Source organism: Balaenoptera physalus, assembly GCF_965194825.1.
Source record: "Balaenoptera physalus genome assembly, chromosome: 10".
NCBI lineage: Eukaryota > Metazoa > Chordata > Mammalia > Artiodactyla > Balaenopteridae > Balaenoptera > Balaenoptera physalus.
The window spans coordinates 8,707,486-8,722,431 of NC_138889.1; the positions used below are offsets into that span (position 1 = coordinate 8,707,486).

A 14,946-nucleotide genomic window follows, 5' to 3' on the forward strand; every position below is an offset into this window, starting at 1 on the left:
CCTAGTCTCTGAGAAGTTTTGTTACCTGCCTGCGTGTATGTGAATGCAGGGCGGGTGTGATGGGAATCAGAGGAAACTGCCTAAGAATCTAAACACTGAAAGTGGCTTAAAAGCGAAGGTACCAAAAGCGGCGGGAAGCTGGAACCATGAAGCAGATACTAGGTACGAGTCAAGAGAATGCACGGACTGCCTGGCTTCGCACACTGCTTAGGTGGAGGGGCGAGGGGCCGGGCCTGGGCGGGGAAACAGGGGAACGTGTAGACCAGTAGTGGACCCGCCCCAAACGCCGCCTCTCCCGGGGAAGTAAAGGTGAGGGGAAAGGGAATGAAGACATTATGGGAAACTCCGGGAATTGCTAAGGCAGCTCATCCTCACCCAGCCTAAACCAAAGCAGAGACTGACTTCTCCTTTCCTGGGGGAGCTCTCTCGGAGAGCAAGCAGGAGGGGGACTGGGAGAAGGGCCTGCACGGAGCGCACCCCCCTGCACGTTGGTACGGCCCATCCCCCCCTCCACGCCGCTGATCTGGCAGGCTGCGCGCGCACCCTCCGGCGGGGCGCGGGCCGTCGGGGAGCTGCGGCCTCCGCGGCCGGGTTCCCTCCTCCAGCTCCTCGCGTGCTCCTCGCTGGCCCAGCGCCCGCCGGGTTACGCGCCCGCGCGCCTTGGAGGGGAGGAGCGCAGCCGCGGGGGCGCGCCCCGGTGACTCCGCCCCCCCCACCCTGGGCTCCCCTCCCCTGAGTCCCGGGTGCCCGGCTCGCGCGGCTTGGTGCGAGGAGACTGGGACCCCGCGCCGCCCGCCCCCACGCCCCCGCCCCGGCGTGCGAGGCGCCGCGCCCTCCCGCTGCTCTGCCCGGTGCATGGAGGGGCCCGTTCGGATCGCAGCCGCCGCTGCCGCCGTAGCCGCCGCCAGCGCGCGGGGGATGACCTGGGGGTGGCTTTCGGAGCCGGCTGCCGCGCAGGAGGTCTGGGGGCTTAGCCAGCCCTGCTGAGAGGTGCGGGGGTGGGGTCCCACCTAAGGGTGGGCGGGAGGGGTGGCCTGGGGACACCGGGCTTGGGCGCCACGAGGCTTAGGAGCTGGAGGTCCGGGGGCGGGCTGGCCGGAGTGCCCGGGAGGGCGTGGGGGTCCAGGCTGCGTGCGGGGTCTGGGGAGGGCAGCTGACGGATGCGCAGTGGGGAGCGCCTACGTCCCCCGTCCTCGGGAACTCTGAGCCACCTCGTGGGAGGAGGCGGGGTGAGGTGTCAGTGACACGATTAAACCTCTTTGACAATGATCCGCTGGGGCAGGTGAGATGCAGCATAGCGGGGAGCACGGGGCGCCGGCACGTTTTCCCAAGGGAGCGGGGTCCCTCGCCTCTCTCAACCTCCATCCCCGCAGAGCGCCCGCGAGAGACAGTGATTTATGTGTAGGGAGAATCAAGAGAAATTTCCTGCGCAATGTATCTTTGCCTTCACAGACTCAGTGACTTCCCAGCCCCAGGGAGCGTATTTTTCCTTCTCCTCTGTATAGCTTTCTGTGGATTGCATTATCATTTGCTAAATACATTACAGCTCGCTATTTATTTCACTCTGCAGCTTCCAGACCTTTGTTGCATTCTCTCCACATCTAGGAATTTCAGTAATAAATCACCGAGGGGGCTAGAGAGGCTCTCTCGCCTTTCCCTTCATTGTTCTCCCAACCCCACCAAATCAGGTGGAAGGCTCTCCAAAAGGAGCTTTCTCCAGAATGCCTGCCTTTCCCAGTCCGGACTCCAGAGGGTGGCAGGTGCCTTAAGGGCAGGCTGCTTTCCAGTTGAGATCTAGAATTGAGGGAACCTCATTAGCAGAACCTCTGTGTCCTGAATCAGACACCTTGAGAAACAGAAGATAGGTCTAAAAGGTAACATGAGATTTAGTCTCAGGCCAGTGGCCAGTAAAGATGAAAGAGGCCAGTTCTGATTCCATGCCTCACTGATGCCACAACCCGCAGACTCTCCAGCTGACTTTTGGAAGCTGACTTTTGCCCAGCCTAGTGGGCAGTGTCTGCTAGGAGAGGGTGGGGAAGGGGCTGGAGAATGAAATGGATTTATTCTCAGTATAATTCTAAACGTTTTATTACGTTTCATAACTCATTTTTTGGGAGTAGTCTATTTTAGCTGAAAATGCGGGGGTAGTTCAACTTTTAGGACAAGATGAAAGAAAACTCCAGAAAACTGGAAAATTTAAGTTAGTGCTTAACTAGAAAGCATTCTTAGGAACCCAGAGAGGCACCAAATACTGTAGTTTCTGTTTTGCACATGTTGAAATGAACTGCCTCATACTTGAAGTTACATGAGAAGGATGGAGAAAAACTGTTTCATTTTGTAAAGACGTGCCCTGGGTGTGTGTTTGGCAGTGTGTGGAGCAGACACATTTATATTTCTATAAAAAACACACAAGTGTATATTGTTTAACTTTCATGCAAAAACTCGGATATAGTATTTGGGAAATCTGTCTTCGTTTGAATAGTTCAGTCAACCGGGAAAATCAGTTACTAGAGGTACTGTGCTGTTGTTTGTGTAGTAACTCACTTGCGATGCTTTGATTGATTGCCGTGGTTCTCATCAACCTCCTCTTCTGTGGAAAGTACTTAAACAGCTCTGACTCTCAAGCTGGGGAGTACAGAGAACCCTTAGGACTTGGAGCATACTGATCTAGCTTGTGTCGGTTGGCTTCTAAGTCAGTGTTAACTCCTTGCCTTTTTTGCAGGTGGTTTGACTGTGCATGGGAGGAATTAAGTTCACTTTAAGATAGGACTTCCCCCACCTCTGCCCCCATCTGCAAGGTGTATATAAAGAGGAAGGCTTTATGTTGGATTAAGGACTTCTGCCACAGGGCTGGGCTCTAAAAAGGTCAGGTAAAACCTGTTGACTAGCTCTTGTGCCTTCTTCTTATTTTTCCTCTTTGCCTGTGTGCTTTCATGACTTTCTGGATGATTTCATTTATGGTTTTGTCAAAATGTAAGTTGAAGTAAAATGTGTCTTCTCTAGAAATGTTTCTTATGCAGGCATTTAGACTAAAAATTGGTATTGTTTCTAAGTAAAATCCTGGAGAAATGCTTTCAGGAATTAACCATTATTGTAGTGAAATCAGGCTGGAGATAGGAAATTAAAAATAATTAAGTGAAAAATCTGTTATTTTAAACACATCGTTACGTTAGCCATTGCCTTGTGATTAACATTTGTACTATGTAGGAGTGCAGATAAGGCAACACATCGCAAGAGAAGGTGAGCTGTCTAGAGATAGTCTTTCTTTAGATATATGATCTTACTACTTAATAGAAACTAATTAGAAAGGGAATTTGGTTGGAGTCTGGTTGCTAAATAGATTGCTCTGAAGGACTTGATTTTACTGTGGTTTTTGATGGGTGCCTTTTTCAAGAAATTTTGTTAATTTGAATTAGAGAATGCTTTATTGTTTTTATTGAATTTTTATATTGTATGTAGACATTTCATTGATTTATAAGCATTACATTTATAAATTTTTGTTGTATATATGGTACTAACTCATTTTCAAGAGAATGGGGAGGAGGGCTTTACTTGATTCCTTCAATTGCAATTAAGAGATGGTATATGGAATATACTTAATGTTACTTTAAAAATATTGGATTACAATTAAATGAAAAACTGGTTGTTGGTTTTTTTTGTTTTTGTTTTTGTTTTTTAATCCTTCAAGTTTTCCCTCATTGTTTGTGCTCTTTCCCCCATTGTCAGGCTTAAAACATACAGTATCATTGTCATCTGTCCCCTGAATAATGGTCCTGAGGTGATATTATTAATGTGGCTTTTTAAAATCAAACTAATTATACTTGCCTAAAAGAGCCACATGTGTGTGATTCTAGCTGCCTGGTGCCTTTTGAGAGCCCTGGAGACAAGCTAGTGAATAGAGCTGAAAATTCATTCTGTATTTGATTAAATGGAACAGACTTGCTGCTCCTTACCCCAGCAGGGGCGATGAGATCTCTTGATCCCCGAAGCGGCTCCAAGACCCTGGGAATTCCATTAGCGAGCACCTGAGGAATTTCTGCCCTGCAGTGCCTTTTTTGTATGTGTGTATGTGCGTGTGTGGAAAGGGAGGGGAGCCGAGTGGTGGTGGTGGGGGGGGAGGGTGGCGGGGGGTGCGGAGAGAGGCTACATTAGAAGACTCCATATGTTAGCAGATCTAAAATCAAGACAGGACTTAACAGCTTATCTTGTAAGAGAAGAGCCCAACCCAAAGGCAGATTGCTGGTCAGGACTTTCTTACAAGCACGACCGTGGTGATGTGTCTTTACCCTGAAGTGCACGCCGCTGTAAGTACAGAAAGTCACTTTTCCGCTTTGCCTCCGAAGCACAAGCATATACACGTTGCAGACTTGGTAAGTTTTTTCTGAATGATCTTTTGATAAATATGTAAAATCGTGTTACAGTTTGGTCTTGCCTGTAAGGGCTGCTTTTATTGTTTTAATAACTTTTCAACCGAGAGCAAAATCAACCTTTTCTGTGAAGCAAAGTATTTTGTAGAGATGAAATGCTTGTTTGAATAGGCATATTTGAGTTTGCTCTTTTGTTTTTATATGACTTTTCTTGTGTTTTTGTAACATTATTACAGAATTTAAATTCATTTAGGGTCTCTCTCTTTTCTGTTGTCTTTTGAAGAATTCTTTCTGATTGCTAGTATTTTTTAAGGCATCGCTTTGCGGACTTGCCAGCAGCCGTGCATAAATGAAAATATATTTACCAAAAATATTCTGTAAAATCTTTGGAGCAAGATTTTTGAGAAGCATCAGCGTGTCTTCCTCTCCCTGCCCCACCTCCCCTGCCCCTGAATCCTTTTTGGATACAGACATTCTTCAGAATATGAGCCCAGTTTGATTCTTGTGTACTTTTCAAGGAAGAGCAGTTCTGAGTCTTGGATCATCTAGTTAATTGATTTTCCTCTTCTGAGAATAGTTAAAAATGAATGTGAATTCCAGTGCTTGTAGTTTTCAACTAGTGCAGAGTGCAGTAGCCTATTTGATGGTTAATTTGATGTATTTTGTTTCTGATTAAAATCATGTTGTGTGTCGCAATTCTCTCCATCCTATTCCCGTGTAGTCCTCTACCGAATTCTCCTTACAATACTAAGTGTTTATAAAATAAAGAAGCCTTTTAGAGAATATTTAATTTTTTTCCCACCTTCATCCTGGGCTTGCCTTCTAGTAGTATGGCCAGATTGAAAGAACTCTGGAATGAATGGGAGTAAACACTAAAGTTAGCATTGGGCCTGTCTCGGTTCACAGTTGTTCAGGCACTTTGCTGTGTGATGCATTTTGATGGCCAGAGATAACAAAAAACTACCCCAAAGCACATTTTGTTCTGCTACGTATCAGTTGGAATGTGAGTCAGGACTTCAGTTCTTGAGAACCAGTGATGTGCTTTTAACCATAGAATTAAGGAACTGTGAAGTTCCTTACATCTTACTCGAGAGGGGGAAAAACACACAGGTTATGTTACTGAACTTAGTTATATTCTGCTTACGTTTTGTTACAAAATTTTTATATTGCCCTAATATAAACATATAGCTTGCTTTTCAGCTATTCTTGACATAGATTAGCTCATCTCTTTTTATTTGTGTGAGCTGGGGCAGTGATCTTGACCTAAGCCTTGGGTTCCTCATCGCTGAAATGAGTATAATAACCATAGTATCTGTTACCCCTGTTGTGTGGATTACATGAGATACTGAAAGTAAAGTGCTTGGCATATTATAAAACCTCTATGAATGCTAGCTGCTGCTATTTTAAGTAACTCCTCCTGTACATGTTAGTCTGTTACTTTGATCCAGAAATGATTTCTTTTGAAGATTAAATAAGGAGGAATTCTCTGAAGTTAGTAATAGTGTGGGCACGTGGAACTGCTGCTATAGTTTCAGTACGCTACAGTTTTCTTCCTTTTGCAATTGAAACTTAAAAGGCACTTGGAAACAATATGTTGCAATTTTTTTCCTGATTGAGGTATAATAGAAAAAGGTACACAAGTGTACAGTTAATGTATACTCAGTGAACAGCCAGATGAAGTGTGATATATGCACATGTGTGGTAACCGTTAGCCAGATCAAGATGTAGAACATTTCCTTCATTGTGGAAGGCTCCCTGGTGCCCCTTCCCAGACTAGCCCACCACCCCCAGCAGACGACAAGCATTTGGACTAGTCTCACCCTACATGAGTTTTGCCTGTTCCCGAACTTTATAAAAATAGCCTCATACGATAAATACTCTTTTATATCTGGTTTCTCGCACTGCTCGTTATGTCCGAGATCCATCTCTGTTACTGTGTACGGTAGGAATGTATGCTTTTAAAATTGTTTTAGCATCTTTTGCCTGTTTTGAAATTCATAGTAGTTCATTTTGTCGGCACATTGGGTATGTGGTCATTGAGAAAACAAGAAAATAACAACATTTCTTCCTAAATTATTAGAAAATCAGATCCCAGTCACTATCTTAGAAGAATAACCATGACCTTCTGTTTATACATAAAGTTGGGTTGAAGGTAATATAATCACCTTCAGTGACAGTTCCATAAACCAAATCTTTTGATAACTGCGTTCATTTTGTGTGTGTGTGTGTGTGTGTGTGTGTGTGTGTTTAGAAGTGAAGGGAGGGAGCCTCAAAAGAGAGAAGGACCATCTAAGGTAGCTTATAACCTTCATGCTTAGGATTTAATACTTAGAATGGTACAGAAGTAACCACTAGCTCAGCAATAAGTGTAATATTCCCTAAGAAGAAAACAAAACAACACAGTGTGTTCTGGAAAAAAAAAAAATCCACCAATAATGGAAGAAAATGGAGCAAGGATGTTGTTATACTACAGGAAAATTTTGAAGAGTAGGACCTTACATTTATATCAGGAAGAAGAATTTTGGCTACTAACTTTCTGAACAGTTGCTGTCAGGCTGTGCTTATATGTTTGGAATTTCTGTTTGTATTGTTGGGGTTCCCTAATGCGCTAAATAAAATTTATTTCACTAAACAATGAAACAAGAATACAAGGTGATATTGATGAATCAGAAGTGTGTTTTTTGTTTTTCATTTTGAAAGGGGCTGCGGTTGAGGTTAATAGCTTGCCATCATCATATTTCTGTTCTTGGAAATGTTGATGAAGGATTTTCTGGATGTTCTGCTTGAACACAAGCCACTTCTCTCGTCGGAGACATTGTCTTTTTCAGCATTTGTAATTTTATTAAATCTTATTATTCATAGCTCCTTGACACAAGGTCATTCTTCACATGCAGCCATGTGTAGGGTGTGTTCCTCTGGACTCCAGAGGGGGCAAGTTGTCCCCTTTTCTCCTAATTCAGAGCACCAGGGGCCAAGACTTCAATGGGGGTGGGAGGGGTGAAAGAGTAATATGAGATTCATCTTTTGTCCCAGAGGGGCACTCCAAAGATGCAGGTTTTGTTTCAAAAGAAGGAAGAACTGTTGACAAATAAAGCTGCCTCATGTTTGGAAAATGCTCCTTTGAAGGGGCATGAGCTCCTTATTACTAGATGTGTTGTAGTGGCATTTGCAAAAGATGGTGCGGTAAGAATCTCTTCCTTGGGTGAGAGTTGGGACCACGTGACCTCCAAGGGCCTTTGCCTTTTGAGTCCTCTAAACAGGCTCTTATGGGGGAGCTGTGCTACTTAACCACCACATACAGTAGTCCCCCCTTATCCCAGGGTTCACTTGCTGCAGTTTCATTCTCCTGAGGTCAACTGCAGTCCAAAAACATTAAAAGGAAAGTTCCAGAAAGAAATGATTTATAAGTTTTAAGTTGTGCACTGTTCTCAGTAGTGTAATGAAATCCCGTGCCATCCCTCCCGAGATCCCCAAACCCTCAACATCGTTCTGCTCCTGACATCCAGCCATTCACTTGTCATGGCTCGATGATCCTGCTGACGTGTCATCAGAAGGTCAATAGTAGCCTAACGCTACGTCACAATGTGGACGTTACTCACCTCACTTCATCTCATCCGGTGGGTGTTTTGTCATCTCACAGTATCATCATCATCATAAGAAGGGTGATTACAGTACAATGAGATATTTTGAGAGAGAGAGACCACATTCATGCAACTTTTATTACAGCATATTGTTATAATTGTTTTATTATTATTGTTACTCTCTTACTGTGCCTAATTTATAAATTAAACTTTATCGTAGATATGTATGTGTTGGAAAAAACATAGTATAAATAGGGTTCAGTACTATCCACAGCTTCAGACATCCACTGGGGGTCTTGGAATGCATCCGCTGTGGCTAAGGGGGGGACTACCGTACCTAATTTTGGAGGGAGAAAATGTGTAGAAAAAGTTCCAAACGACCACTGGATAAATAAATTTTCTCAAATTTTCCCTAGTTTAAAGTTGAGGAATGCCTCTTCTTGTTGACCTTTTTCACGTTAAATGTAATTTAGTTTATCACTAACAAGTAAATGTCAAATATTCTTTCTTTTTTACTTAAAGAGAGAACAGGGACCTTTCCAATATTCTATCAGTATCAGAAGTGAAAACACTTTACAAGTATAGTATTTGCTAGCTTTTTAGGTAGGTACACACCTGAATTTACTTGAAGCCCGTCTGTTGGCCGAGTTATTTATGCACTCCTACAGCAAATTATACGTAAAGTAAAAATTAATAAATGTATCTCTTGTCTCTCTACCTTCTCTCCTCCACCCCAATTTTTCCACACTTGAATTTCAAGAGAGAAATAACTCACGGGCGGGGGGGGGAGAAAGGCTGATATGAGTGACTTATCCAAGCAACAAAGCTGTATTCAGGATCTGTTCTGGACTCCATAGTTATTTACTATAACCAGGTACACATCTTGTGTCTTTAGATATATGTTAATAATTTATGTTAATAATTGCTATTTAGAATGATTGAAGGGAGCATAGAATCCTGAGTCACCAAAATAATATTTTGTCTATTTTATGAAGCAGGAAAGTATAATGAGTTTTGTCTGCTTTGTATTGATGTATACCCATACAACCGTCTGAAGCCTCTTGTAACCTCTAAGTGGCTCTCTCTTTTCTCTGTCACCATTACCTTACCCTTCCAACTTCCTTTTCGAATTTTGGGAAGGGGATCAGAGAAGATGAGACAAAATGTGAGACAAAAGAAATATCTTCGTGACTCCTTATTAAACTGCTGCCACCTCACCTCCCTTGTCTCCACTCTTGGTTTTCCCCGCTTCCACATCATACATTTTTCTACACTTTGTCAGAGTAATGATCTTCCAAAAACATAAAACTGATCGTGTGACTGCTCTCCTTAACATCAGTTTCTTCAAAGGCCCTGACTCCCTTATTAAAACCCAGGTCTTTAGTAGGGCACACAGGGGTCTTTACCTACCTGGTGCTTCTGCCATCCTCCACCTACCTTGCATTCCTTGAATATACCTTGCTTTTTCTCTTGCAGGCTGGGAACATGTCTCTCGTGGTGCTGATGTTGTGTCATCATTTTGTGTGTGTCTGTCTCATCCTTATCTTAATCCCTAAGGACAGACAATGTGATTTTCCCTTGTATGTATCCCCTCTCACCCCTTCCCTTGCACTATGCCTAACAAATACTAAACCCAAATGTCCCGAACGTATGAGTCCTAAAGCAGTGCTTCTCAAACTTTAATGTGCATTTGAATTTCTTGGGGCGGGGGTGGGGGGTATGTTAAAATACAGATTTTGATTTCGTAGGTTGTGGGTGAATCCCAAGAGTCTCCCTTTCAAACAAGATTCCAAATCATGTTGATGACACCGGGTGGACCACACTGAGTAGCGAGATGCTAAACTATCATCTCTAGACCCATGAATGATTTCAACACACAATTCTGCTCTTATAAAGCAGAAACTAACACACCATTGTAAAGCAATTATACTCCAATAAAGATGTTAAAAAAAAAATCCAGTGAAATCAGTGACTCTGCATGTCAAGTTCAGGCGTATCACAGCTTCAAGTAATGAAGGTTAAAAAAGCTTTAGATAAAAAAATAGTTAAATATTGAAGATACTAGGACATCTATTGTCACATTATTACTGGAATGCTGGCCAAACATCTTACATATTTAAAATGCATATTTTCATTCTGTGCTACATTAGTTTGTGCCCAGAGAGCTGATGTCATGTTTTGTCTGTTTTTTAAATCTGCAGTATTAGAGAAGTTTTCCTGGATATCTAGGTATTAAAAAGTACATTCTGCCTTCTGTCTCTTGCCAGGGAAATTTCTGACAGTTATTGGCTTTTTAGGTATCAGAATAACAGTAATTAGTATTTTCTATTTTACTATCATTTGAAGTCTGTTTAGTGAGTAATTGTACACACTGCCTGATTGGAGGTGAAATTGGCAAGGGGGATGAATGTCTAATGGATAAAATACTACTTTTATCAGGCTGTGAAATTACTGTAGTGACATCAGAATTTGGCAGCCTCTTTTATTACAATAAAAAGAAAAATAGCATCCTAAGCTAAGGATAAGATTTTTCTTGCCCATTTATTTTGGCTTATTTTCATGGTTTTGGCCTCAGGGCGTGTGTGCAGCAAAATAGCACAGTGAATAACAGGCAATAAGAAGGAGTGAACATAGTTTCAGCTGGAACAGATGTACTGTTTAATCACTCATCTCTATTTCAGTAGACTTCCTCCCAGATTGGTGAATATGAGGCTGTGAGAGTGGGTATGAGGAATCCCCATCTATGAAGTGGAGTTAAGCTTCATTATTTGGGTTGGTGTTACATAGCTTGCAATATATTGAAAACGTTTGTTAATTGGCTGTTAAAATGGTCATGTGAGGAGGAATGTCTAAATGTGATTATGAATGGGGTTGTACAGTTTTGTAGGAAAGGTGCTATTTATTCTTCTTTATAAACACCAGTAAAGTAACATCGTTTGATTTAAACTGGTGTTTCCTTCTGGCCTGTTCACTCCTGTTGTGAAATTAGGCTAATTAGGCTTTTAGATATTGCTGTGATTTAATGACAACTCATGCACCAGGATTTCAATTTGGTTTCCATGCATCTGAGCAGTTGTTCCAGTAGATCTTGGGACTGCTAAATCCTGAGAAGATATTTTTATGATTCTTAATAGATTATTAAAACTCCAGAGTAGAACCACACTGGTCTTACCATTGGGTTGTGCCCATAATTTACCTTTTGGGTTCTTCTTACTGTGATCACTTTTTAAAACAAGGCCATTTTATTGTTTCTTCCATTAAGTCTTGGATGTTCTTCCAAAATGAAATTTTAAGATTTGTTCTACAGTAAGGAGGATTATAGTACTGATGGGTTAAAGTAGCTTTTAAACCTAATTCTGCATATTTACTTCAACTGAAGAACATATTTTTAAGTCATATTATGATCTGATTAGAATTGGTTCTGATCGCTAAATCGTTTCTTTTGATTTCTATTTATTGACTATCAGGCACACTTCCTTTACTATGGTTGAGTCCTTTTTGAGATTAAAACAAATACAAAAAGATCAAACTTCTACCCTGAGTTCCTAATTCCAAGCTCTAGTCATTAAGTTATTCATGTTTTGACTGTAGACCTATATAAGCTCTTTCATATAATTTTCATCATACATTTTAGAGCTAAAGATTTTTTTTTAACCCCATGGCTAACTAAAGCCAATTTTGAGTCATTCTAAGTTGGGTTGTTAACTGTGGTCTCCTATTAGGTTAGGAAATGAAATTGTCGTTATTTGTTATTTCTTTTGTGTTTAAGGATGCATTTTAAAAGAGCTATTGTCACAGTGGTTAGGTCTTAAAATAATTACACATTTGTCACTGTGACAGCAGCCGCGGTGGGGTTTTTAATCATACAGTACAGCTTGTGCAGAGATTTGATATTTTTTGCAGCATCAAATAAATTTTAGCTCAGGGATTTGACTAGATACATCTTAATAATGTTAATAAGAGTCTTATATCTAACTCCCAAAGTGGGTTTCTAAATGTGAGCCTAGGAAGTCCAGGCTATATCCCACCCCACAGGAAAATAACAGTAGAAATTGTTTTAAAGAAAAATTGTCAGTGTTTTACTTCTTTTGGGATTTCTCTTCCAGATAGGTAGATTATTAGGAAAAAGATAAGGAAACGATTGGCCTTGTAGAACAAAGACTTTAACCCTTGATCAGATCCATGTTTTCTCAGCTGGGTGTTGTACACATACACAGAATACTTAATTAGTTGTGATTGTAGATGTCAGCTGGTCATGGAATCAAATTAACAGGCACCACATATTAAACTCCCGAGGCCTTCAACGACTAAGAATGAGAGACTTGAGTTTTGAGTTTTTCATTTGTGCAATTAAGAATTTTTTCCCCCTTCATGTTGGAATGTGAGTTTTCTGGAAAAAGAATCCCTTCACTTGACATTTCCTAGGCAAACAGAGTCCCCACTCGCTTGTAAAAGTCCTTTCTAATTTACTGAGAAATACTAGCATCTTTTGTGCCTGATTCACCTAGAGGGACTGTACTACAGGTGTACTTGGGCAATTTAACGATAAATAATATGGTGACAAAGGAGTGAAGTATTGCTTAGGCAAAGCAGGGCCCTTGTCTGTTTGAGTGCCCTGCAGACTTATCAGAATGATGCTTCCAGAGGATTGGGAAAGGAGAGACTGTCCTGTCTGGCATTGCATGCACAGACAGGCACAGAAGGAACCAGGACCCTCCCCATGCTCACTCGGCTCCTAGCTGAGGAGTTGCTAGTTCAGTTACAACTCCTGTCTTGTGGTTCTTTTTATTCCATATATGAAATAATTTTCTCCTATCCTTTATTTCTTTTTAAATTTTATTTATTTATTTATTTTTATTTTTGGCTGCGTTGGGTCTTCGTTGCTGCGCGCGGGCTTTCTCTAGTTGCGGCGAGCGGGGGCTACTCTTCATTGTGTTGTGCGGGCTTCTCATTGTGGTGGCTTCTCTTGTTGTGGAGCACGGGCTCTAGGCATGCAGGCTTCAGTAGTTGCAGCACGCGGGCTCAGTAGTTGTGGCGCACGGGCTTAGTTACTCTGCGGCATGTGGGATCCTCCCGGACCAGGGCACGAACCCGTGTCCCCTGCATTGGCAGGCGGATTCCCAACCACTGCGCCACCAGGGAAGCCCTCCTATCCTTTATTTCTAATTGTCATCATTTCTTAAATAATATTATAGAGTCCTTTGTACTTTGCAGAGTGTTTTACAAGTTTTTTTTTTCTGTTTACAATAATGTATGAGATGGTAAAATTTTCATGAGAATGGAAATCATGAAGACAATAATGATCGAGCATTGGTTTCACGTACAAGAGTTTTATTGTAGTTCAAAGTTGGGTGATCTTTAAAATATCTCTGCCTAATATTTGAAACTATAGTCTTTCTTTTTCAGCTTTTTTTAAAGTATCTATTTATTTAATGGCTGCATTGGTTCTTAGTTGCAGCACGCGGGATCTTTCGTTGAGGCGCACGGGTTCTTCGTTGCAGTGTGAGGGCTTCTCTCTAGTTGTGGCGTGCGGGCTTAGTTGCCCCGTGGCATGTGGGATCTTAGTTCCCTGACCAGCTATTGAACTGGTGTCCCCTGCATTGCAAGATGGATTCTTAACACTGGACCACCAGGGAAGTCCCTTTCTTTTTAAAGCTTAAGTTATAATTGCACATTCTTAAATTCTAAGGTTTTTGGTTTTGGCCACATCGCGTGGCTTGTGGGATCTTAGTTCTACCACCAGGGATAGAACCCAGGTCCAGAACAGTGAAAGCACCGAGTCCTAACCGCTGGACCACCAGGGAATTCCCTGTTTTGTTTTGTTTTGTTTTTGTCTTTGACATTTGTAAACCACAAACTCTGCATTCTAGATTCTGTTGACCTAATGGAAGATATTGAGATAGTGAAGTGAATTTTGCCCAAGGTAAAATTGACTCCCAGATGTCTTGTATTTTTCAACTCTTTCCTCTTTAAAGAGGTCTTTTCATTTTTTTTTTTTTTTTCCTAGCCACAGGGATCCTTGCTTTCTAACACATATCTTTAAGGCTGGTACTTGATACTTAGAAATTCTTTAATAGTATATTCCAGCTGAAAGTGAAGTTTGAAAGCCCTTTCGAATTGTATGACAGTAAGGAAAATAGCAAAGGGGGCTTTTTAGAAGTAAATCTCATTTTACATTTGTGTCTTTGCTCGTGGAATAAATATAAAATCAAATTGAACGCACTTTCTCTTAACATTTGTTCCACGGTGCCCCTGTGTCCAAAGCGTGACAGATGATGTCAACACTTAATCTGACTTTCTTGGGTATGTTAGAAAATGAATACAAGCTTTGCAACTTTAAGTGATTCCTCTAGTATCGCTTTTGTCAATGGTTAGCTATTTCTTTTTCATTTTATATCATTGTATCATATTGGCTACAACAAATGTTAGTGCTACAGCATTTAAAGATAGCTCATGTGTTCTTTCAGTGTAGATCAAAATACTCATTAGCTGTTTAATGAGATAGTTTAAGAGTAGTTTTGATGACCAGGTTGAGAAGGAAAGAAAGAAAAATAATAATCTTAAAGGCAAATCTTGCCCCTCCTCTTGGGCCGGAGTGAAGGCTGAGTCGTAAGAGTGCAGAGTCCAGCGCCCAGTAAGAGGTGTGAGGCTGTTTATTTTCACTCTGGAGATGTATATACTACAGAAGGAAAACTCTGGCCTTGCTTAACCTAAGCAAGTCATTACTTATCTACGATCTGGCAAGCAATTTGATTAAGGTTGACACAGCTCATATAATATCAGAGCCAGGCTCTCTTGATGATTGATGAGGCTTGTCTGTAAGTTTTTTTTGAAAGGAGAAAAACAGAACAAGAATGAATACTGTTCAGATCTCTAATTGCCACGTATAAGCCAAGTCTATAATGTAGTTTTATCTGTAGTGGTTAATATGTATTAATTTGTATGCTATTTTTAATGTTATAATTAAATGGCTTTAAAATAATATTGTTAGGTCAGCA

The 14,946-nt window shown here is 41.5% G+C and overlaps 1 protein-coding gene across 10 annotated transcripts in view; it reads left to right on the forward strand.

The window, feature by feature from the left end:
- Positions 1 to 585: 585 nt before the first annotated feature.
- Positions 586 to 14,946, forward strand: part of CDON (cell adhesion associated, oncogene regulated) — a 103,100-nt gene continuing 88,739 nt past the window's right edge. For 3 of the 10 annotated variants that reach the window (XM_082409707.1, XM_082409708.1, XM_082409700.1), the window contains exon 1: positions 588 to 990. The gene's annotated coding sequence lies outside the window, so the exon portion shown is untranslated. The other 7 variants (XM_082409703.1, XM_082409701.1, XM_082409704.1 and 4 more) reach the window with 7 other exon arrangements.